Genomic DNA, 9045 nt, shown 5'->3' with positions numbered 1-9045 from the left:
GGAGGGGACAGTGGCCGTGCCAGCCCCGCCAAAGGGACGTGTCCCTTTGCATGCCCCTGAGCTGCTGGGACGTGACCTTGGCTCTCAGCCCTGGCACTTGCTGCATACTTGTGGTGGGACCAGTGAGCAGAGCAGGGACAATGCCCAGGCGGGGCGGTGGATGATGCAAGTCACCAAGCCCTTGGACGAGAGCCATGCAGAGCGTTTCTTCTGATGCCTCCTGTGATTTGGAAGTGACATGTTTACACTTGGCGATAAAGCGATGCTGAATTCTGGCGTCTGAAACACGCCAATGTGTTTTTATTGTGTGTTCATCTGTCCCTAGATGGCAAAGAGATCTTTTTGTAGACGTTGTGTGTTTTCCAGTAGATTTATAGCTCTTGTTTCTGGAGCTACAAATGTATAGAATGTTTTCTATACGTTAGGAGACATTTATATACAAGATATTTACGACGCCTACCGCTGTAAATACCAATCACCCATTGAAATGTCACAGCCTAAACCAGAAATCGCAGGAGATGTAAAATAGGCTCGAAATGTCAAAGGACAGATGACAACAATATGTTTCTTCCATCCGGGAAAACTGTCTTTTAACCAATTTCCACTAATCCTGGCTTTCCGGTGGCTGCAGTTAACCCAGTTCTGGAGTGGGATTCCTTTAAAGAGATGTGGTGATGGGCAGCGCGGGGCTACAACCTCAGCGACTCCTCCAGCTCCTGGGCTGATGCTCCCCTTTAGCATCCCCCTCATCCCAGCCCCATGTCCCCCCTCTCTCCCCGCCTATCACCTCCTCCTGCCCCCCCGCTTCCCGCTGCCCTCCCACAAGATGCCTTTGTCCCTTCCCGCGCTGTTTATTATTAAAACCATGTGTTGGAGCGGCTCCGAGCCGCTTCCCGGGGGTCTCCAGGCAGGGAAGCAGCAGGTTTCCCTGCAGAGGGGCTGCAGGGGGATGAAATGGGGAAGCAGCTCCAGCTCCCCAAGGAATAGGACTCCCTAGGGACCTATTGCTTAGTGGCCTTCTCGAAGCCAAACCCGTCAGTGTCAGCACCGAAGGGGTGTCCCAACGTGTTCTGCCTCCTAATGCAAGTGCTGCCGGCTGGCAGAGCTGCAGCAGCAGTGGAAAAAGATAGGGGCTGATAAGGTGGGTCTGGTTTAATAATGCAGGGGCCAGATGGGAGGCAGGAGGAGCGGGGCCGGGTCAGAGGCTCGGGGCTGCTTCGGGATGAGGAAGGGCTGTGAGGTGATGCTGAGCCCTGAAGAAAAGCAAGGGCAGGCGTTAAACAGGGCTGTGGGTGCTGAGGGTGTCCAAGATGCGAGGGGTTCTATCTCCATCGGCGGCTTTTCATTCCTCAAACTGTGTAAACGCAGATATAACTGCTCTGGGCTCAGGCAGCAACAAGAATCATGCTGGTACCAGCACATTCCCACCACCGAGGGGCTGGCACTGCTGTGGAGGTGTAACTCAGCCCACATAATGTATAGTTTCCAACCATTTTAATACTTTTCCTCCTCTTTTTAAGCCCTGCAGGGACTCAGCGCTGATTGTTTGCTGGTGCAAAGCTTGCTTTCAGGTTGCTGCTCACCTCTCCCCTGCCCACTGACCCCAAGCAGAGACCAAAGAGCTGCTGGAGCATCCCTAGGGAGCCATTGTCCTCATCCTTCCCTGGGACAACGCTTGTGGCTCCTTTGCAGGGCGCTGGAGGAGCAGAGAGGGGAGGAACTCGGGATCCGGGGCTGCTGGAGGGGCTTTCCAGCTCTCGGTGCAGAGGTTTCCTGCTGCTGCACATCTGGGTTGAGTTTCACCGCTGGTCCCTCCCCGCGCATCGTGGGGCCGCTGCTGCTGGAGCCGCTGGGGCTTGGGGGGGCTGTGACGTGGATCCCAGCACTGGGGCAGGCGGAGGAGGGTGCTCGGGGACGTCTTCCCCCATTGCATGGGGGGGCTCAGCCCCCATCTCCCCAGCCCTTCCCCTGCAGCCCAGCACAAGCCCAGCCGACCACCCAGCACGCAGACACCGCCGGGACCCTCCGGCTCCTCGTCCTTCCACGTCACCTCCATCCACCCGCCCGCACCCGGGATGCTTTCCCTCTCCTAGCCCCTTCCATCGCCTCCATCCTCTCCTACCCCGTGTCCTGCAGCAGAGAGCGGATGAGCTGGTCCTGTCCACGTGCAGTGCCATTGCCACGCGCGCGCACGCTGCCCCGCAGCACACAGCCCCAGGGACACTGGGGAGATGCTCTGACTTTGCAGAGAGCTCCCCAAACCCTCCAGCTCCCACTCAGCCCTAGCACAAAGAGGGGTGTTAGGGCCCCCCCAGCAATAAGGGGCCACCCCTTACTGCAGTCTGCACAACCCCAGCACCTCCTGCTCCTGCTTATGGTCCATTCTCAGCCTGGCACTGGGGGGACAGCGGCTGCCCCCTTGTACTGGCAGCATGGGGAGAGCAGTTCTGGGCTCCTCCTTGACATGGATCCACAGCTACTGGCTCTGGTGAGGAGATGGAGAGTGCAGTGGTATCGCTGCCAGAGCTGCAAAGGATGCTCCAGAGGGGTCCCAGCTCTGCACCCCCAGATGGGTGAGCAGGTTGTCCTCAGGGACCACTCCAGTACCAGCATGCGGTCCCATTGGCCAGGGTGGGATGGGAAGGTGCCCCATGGCGCAAAAGTGGGTGCTGTTCATGGGCGCCTGGAGGTCTTCATGACGGGGTTACAGTGGGAAGGGGGAGAGAAGCATCGCAGTGAGCTGCTGTTGGGGTCTCTTCCCTGGGCCACACACATCCACATGGATATTTATACAGGATGGGAGTGGAGCATCCAGCCCCACGTGGCCGTGTGCCTCCCCAAAGCCATCCAGACCCGACACAAATCCAAAGCCTCGGAATGAGCCAGAATAAATATTTTACGGTAAATTACCAAGGCTAATAATTATAAAAATCTGTACTTGTGACCCGGAGCCAGGAGAAGGTTTCCAAGCAGCTGGGGACCACATGGGGTGACAGCCCCTGGCCGGGCTGATGGGCTCCTCCCTGCTCATGGGGAGCAGCAGCGGGGTAGGGACCAGGGGTTGGGCATCCTCCCTGGGTGCTGGGGTTGCTGTGGGGTCTCTGAAGCCCCATGGAAGGAGCAGAGACAGGATTTCCCACAATGGATATTGCTGCTGGGGTTTGGGGAGGCTCTGGGAGCCCTTACAGCTATTGTATTGCTGATGTACTTGGGAGAGGGTGAAGGAGAAAGGAAGAGGAGGCACAGCCCTGGCTGGCTACGGGGTGGGTTCAGAGGTGATTTTTAGGGTGCATCCATCCCTCCTTGGCTGGAAGGAACCAGATCTGCCCTCAAACTCCCCCACCCTCACCCCCCGTAGCTCTGCCCATCCCCAGGGCTTCTGGGCTGGGCTGGTCCCTGGTGGGATGTCTCAGATCTGGCCATGTGCTTGGGGCTGGATGAGGCGCGTGCGGGGCGAGCATCCCCATCCCTGCCTGGATGGGGACCGCAGCACAGGGAGGGACGTGGCACGGGGTGTGGGAAGCTCTTGCCATTTCTTTCCTCTTCCCCAAGCATTAGCTGGGAGGAGCACAGTGAGAGCATGGCATGGGCATCCCTCAGCCCTCCCTTCTCCTTGCAGACCCTGGTGCCACCATCCCCATCATGTCCCCATCACTGTGCCCACTGCCTTGGCCTCGTCTCCTTCCAGATCAGTTTGACTCGAGCAGCCTGACCCCACTCATTGCTCCCCGCTTCCCCCAGCCTCTTGTCCTTCCTCCCTGCCCCGATTCATAGCAGAATACGGGCTGCGGTTCAGGTCAGACCTGGCTCTCCCTCGCACCGCTCCTCTGGACCATGACTCAGTCCACGGCGGCAGCATCCGCGGCTCCGGCCCCGCTTGGCTCCGCTCCCACCCGGCACGGCTTCAGCAACAATGGTGCTGGCCTTGAGTGAGCTTACACAGAGCGACAGGCTCCCCCCACACCCGACCGGGCTTGGCTGAGCCAGGGAGGGAATGAAGGGGGGGACCCATTGCTTGTCCCCAACCGGAGGCTTGGAAGTGTTTGGTGAACGCTGAGCATCCCACCGGCATCCCCGCGGTGGTCCCACTCAACCCCTCCTTGTCCCCGGGGATGGGGATGCCCTGAATCACCCGAGGGCTTTGCTCTGCTCATAGGGGCACACAGCTCCATCCATCCCCTCGCGTCTCCCCCGCATCCCCCGACCTGTGCTCAGCCCTCCCCTCCGTGTGCCTGCAGCGGCAGCCCTTGGCTGAGCGCGGCCCTTGGCTCCCAGCGATCAACAGGAAACGGGAGATGGATTTCTCGGCAAACCGGGCTTTCCATAAACAGTCTGAGGGGCCGACCCGCGACGGCGGGAGCGGCGCAGCGCCGGGGCCGGCCTTTCCAGCTGTTTATCGCATTGCTCTGCTCTCGCTTCCTGCCCGGGTCCGCAGCTCAGGGCTCCTCTTCTCCCGTGGGCAAGTCAGATCTGAGCCTGTCTGATGGGCTGCTGCCGTGCACAACCTGATGCACTTGGGATGCTCGCGCTGGGCAGGCGGCATCCCATGGGTCCTGCGCCCCGCTCTGGATGTAAAGTGCCAGAATCCCACCCCAATCCTTTCCAGATCTTAACCCCAGCTCCCTTTGGAGCACATAACCCGGCTCCGTGGCGCTGGGGCTCTCTGCCCCAGGCCAGCCATCAGCTAACCAGACCTCACTGGCACACCAGCCTCCAATTTCTCGGCAATCAGGACTTAAGAAAACACAAGCTGACCCCGAGAGGTGAGACAGGGCTGGGGGGAGACAGCGCTGGGCTCTCCGCCTGCTTCTCATTAGAGCAGCTTGTTCAGCTCCCCCATCCCAGCCTGGCGAGCTCAGCAGCTCTGGTATTTCCCAGTGACGGTTTGCCCGCCTCGAACAGCCATGAGATGAGAGATTCAGTTGTAGAGCATCCCTCCATCCTCCCGTCCATGCTCCCAGCAGGACAGGACTCCTCCATCCCTCTGCACCCTTTACAACCCACACCGGCATCTCCGGGTGCTGTCCCTGACCCAAGAGGCAGCCCCGAGGGCTGCCCCATCCTCATCCCCATGCACACCCCATCCAAGGGACAGCAGGGGCTGTGTTTTTGGGTGGCGGGGTCAGCCAGCAGCACGGGCCCCCTCCGCTGAGCCGAACAAAGGGGCTTTCTGTTGGCTCGGGCTGGGGGGAGCGCGGCCCGTCTGGAAGAGAAGCCGCCTGCGTCAGAGGCAGACGGCGGCGGGACGGGGGGGTCTTCCAGAGGGCAGGAAAAGCGGCGGCGGCGGCTGCATGGAGCTGCCGGCGGGAGCTTTGCTGAGGCCGGACCCCAGGACCCTCATCCCCCAGCCGCAGGCTGCCTTCGCAGGCAGGAGGATGCTGGATGCACAGGGACACTGTCCTCACCCCATGGTGCCACCAGGATGCTCGCGGTGCTGTCAGTCCATCGCACGAGCCAAGCAACTCTGACAAATAGGCTATTTTTTGGCTCTGAGAGGCACAAAAGTGCCCCACGGAAAGGTGAGAGTGGGCACATGGAGGTTAAAGCAAAGAGCGAGAGACCTGGCACAACACCAGTTCCAGCAGGTCGGAGTCAATGGCAAGTGCTAGCTCCTGGCTCCTCCCCACCGCACCAGGTACAGCCAAAACCTTCCCACAAGAGTCAACTGTGTGACCACCACAACACAGGCAGCTCTGTGAAGCCCCACAGGCGCTGCTGGCACGGCCGCCGTGCGTGTTCTGGCACCGAAACACACATCCTACTCCATGTGATGGATGTGCGGGAGAGAGCGTTTGCCTGCAGAGAGGGGATGCGGGTGGTGGGATGGGGTCGGGAGCAGGGCTGGCAGGGGAGGTGGGATGCTCAGGTATGGGGCTGGACGAAGAAGAGCGCTGCTTGGAAACGGGTTCGAGTGGTCCAGGGCTGTGTTTGGGAGGCAAGCTGGTATGTGGGTGTGCTGGTGAGTGAGGATGCTGGGTTGGGGAGTGTGTTGAAACAGAAGGGTTTGATTTCTTGAAAGGGCTTTTCTGATCGCTTGGAATATAAAATGAAACGTTACCAAAGGGAAAATAAAAGGAGGAAAATCAGCACGAGCTGTTCCTTCCCACCCTGAAAAAACCCCTCCTGCAGTCACATTTTTTGCTTGCTTGTTTGTTTTGCAGCCTGGGCACGAAGCTGTGCCTCAGGGGCTCACATGTCCCTGTGCCATGGCCCTGCTGCTGGGTGGGGATGGCCTTTAGGGAGCCACACTGCAGGGATGCTCCTGGCCAGGGATGTGCCAATGTGGGATGACAGCGGTCGCATTCCCTGGTGTTTGGAGGCATGAAGAAACCCCATGGATGTAGCTCAGTACCCAAATATTACAGGAGTGCAACCAACCAATGTCTGATCCTACAGTGAGGGATGCTCGGGGACCATGAGCTGGTATCCTCAGCCCTGCATCCCAGTCCCCAGTGGGAGCAAGAGGATGGTTAGCACATAGGGATGATCCAAGGGTGAATCGTGCCATCGCACCCAACTCGACCTGACAACATGGTTGTCCAATGGGAAGCTCCTGCAGGATTTGCTTTTGCAATTGTAAATCAAAACAGCAGCTTGTCCATGGCCAGCAATCCCAATGAAGGATGCTTCCAGGCATGCAGGACTTCAGGGACTCCAGCCTGGCCTCTCCATAAGCACAGGCACAGGTGAGGGCTGCAGGAGCTGGAGGTGTTAAGGCACGCATGAGTCCCTGGGGCAGCCCCTGCCTGCCCTGCCTGTCCCTGGGCAGCAGCCAACAAGGATTTGGACCCATATCCCTATTCCCACTGAATTTACCCCTTGCATTCCCATTCTTTATTCTTTCTGGTGGTATTTGGTTTAACTTGGCCCTGGTGAGGTGTTGGAACCAGCAGGGCTGAAGGGCTGGAACCATCCCAGCTACAGCCACTGCTATCCCATACCAGCCACCACATCCCCTGTGCAGCAATCCCCATGCGAGGGGCACCCAGGGGTGCAGACACCAACACCCCCCCCCCCCCCCCACCTTGGTATGGTGCTCATCCAGCCTGCTCCAAGCATTGCTCCATCTGCACAACTTCCCAGCTCCGGGAATGCCCCGAGCCGCAGACCCCGCTGATTGGAGACGGTTCACATTCCTCCCAACGCCAAAGGGATATTTTATCAGCGGGGCTCTTTTTTTCCTGCAGACTATTTTCTTTTCATGAAAGCATTAAATGGCCTCAGAGATAAGGAGCAGATTTACAGCAGTTCACACCGAAGCAGCCAAGACACTGGCAAGGAAAAATGCCTCCCCTCGCACGCTCCCCACCCTGGCCGCTTCCTCTCATTCTCTCCCAATTCTCCTGACTCCCACGACAGGCTCGGCCTCCCCGTCCCAGCTCTTCCTGCCCACAGCAGAGCTCGACACGAGGTCACCCCCTGAGCCAGGGGCTGTGGCATGAGGAGGCGCGGGCACAGTCCCCTTCGCCATAGCCCCAGGGATGCTCACGCGCACTGCCTGCATCCTGGGGCGATGCGGCCTCATGTCTAGCACAAGGATGGATCCAGGCTGTGCAAAGCCTGCCTCACCTTAAAAGCGAGCCAGTCTCAATCTGGGTTGATGTTAATGTGGGTCTGGGTGAGACCGGCAAGCCCTCCCTTTCCCTACCCCTATAAAGCATCCCTTGTTCCGTCCCTGCCGCTGGGAGCTGCTCAGCAAGCCAGCCGCGGGCTCACGGAGCTGTAATGTTTAACTTAACCAAAACCTGCAGTAAATTTTCCTTGCAGCCCCCAATTTGCTGCCCTCCCCCCCACCCCAGCGCTGCAGCTTTATGGGCTCTGAAGAGCTGTAAAGGCCTTTTACGGGATGTGCTTTTTATTTCAAATTAGAGTGGGACTGGATAAACACTGGGTAAAGTAAGGAGGTAGCGGGCACCCTGCATGGCGCGGGGATGGGGGCTCAGGGACAGGCCCTGCAGCATGGACAACGTGCCCCTTCGCCCTGGACAAGCTGGGCTGATGCCTTTCCCATCTCGGTCAGCCAAAAACACAAGGCCTGGGGAAAGGGAACCCACTTTGAGAGCTCCCATGGGTGCCATGGTAGGGGGTGGGCTCCCCTGAAAGGCCCCGGTGCTGAACAGTCCCCCCAGTTTAACAAAACCAAAGCACATCGGTGGTCCCCTCTGCCTCAAACCCCGCCTGAAGGTTTGCCACCAGCTGATGTCCTCTCCTGCCCAGCAGGTCGAAGTCAACACCTCTCCTATGGGGATAAGGGAGGGATGCAATGCCAGGGACCCAGATGTCCCGGTCCCATGCTGAGGTGGCTGGTGGGCTCTGCAGGGAGCAGTGCCAGCCACCCTCTGTGCTACAGACCTGGAGGTGTCCCTTCCCTGCTGTAAAAGCGGTGTCACCCTGTTTGCAGGCACCATGGTCTGTCCCCAGGCTCCATGAAGGGAGACAGTGGGGAAATGGGTGAACAGCACAAGGATACCCAACACGGATGTTTTCCAGCCCTCCCCTGCCAGCACCTTGCCTGCTTTCTGCTCCCAGGGATGCTCTTGTGTCCTCGGGGTACAAGTAGAGAGGGAGCACACCACTAGCCCTCCTCAGCCCCTCTCTGCCACCATTGCTCCATGGGACCATGGGGCTCTGCTGTGCCCCCAGGCTAGGAGGGCCGTTGTGGTCTCAGCTCCCCAGGGATGGCAGGACCAGGACCACCCACTTCACCACAGGGACGTGCAGCATGTCCCAAAACCAGGGACACCCCTTCCTAGCCTCCAGTTTGGGGGTTGGATGCTCTATTGAATGGCTCCTGGTGAAGCCAAGCAGTTTCCAGGCTGTGATTAAGGGATTCCCCCCCATAGGGAGGGGTGTTGGGGCAGAGGGGCCGCTTGCTGCTGCCTGCATCCCCTGGGGACATTCACCGTGCCCCATAGCCGAGCGCGGGGCTGTGCTCCCAGCCGCTGCGCGCGCTCGAAGAGCATCGGTGGTTAATGCCTTCAGCATGTATGAAATATCCCATATGCCGGGAAACAAAAGGGGCTCTGTGCTATTAAAGTTCCATTT

Source organism: Lathamus discolor, chromosome 10, assembly GCF_037157495.1.
Source record: "Lathamus discolor isolate bLatDis1 chromosome 10, bLatDis1.hap1, whole genome shotgun sequence".
Classification (NCBI taxonomy): Eukaryota; Metazoa; Chordata; class Aves; order Psittaciformes; family Psittacidae; genus Lathamus; species Lathamus discolor.
The sequence above is the reverse complement of the archived record's forward strand: the minus strand, read 5'-3'. Positions refer to the sequence as shown.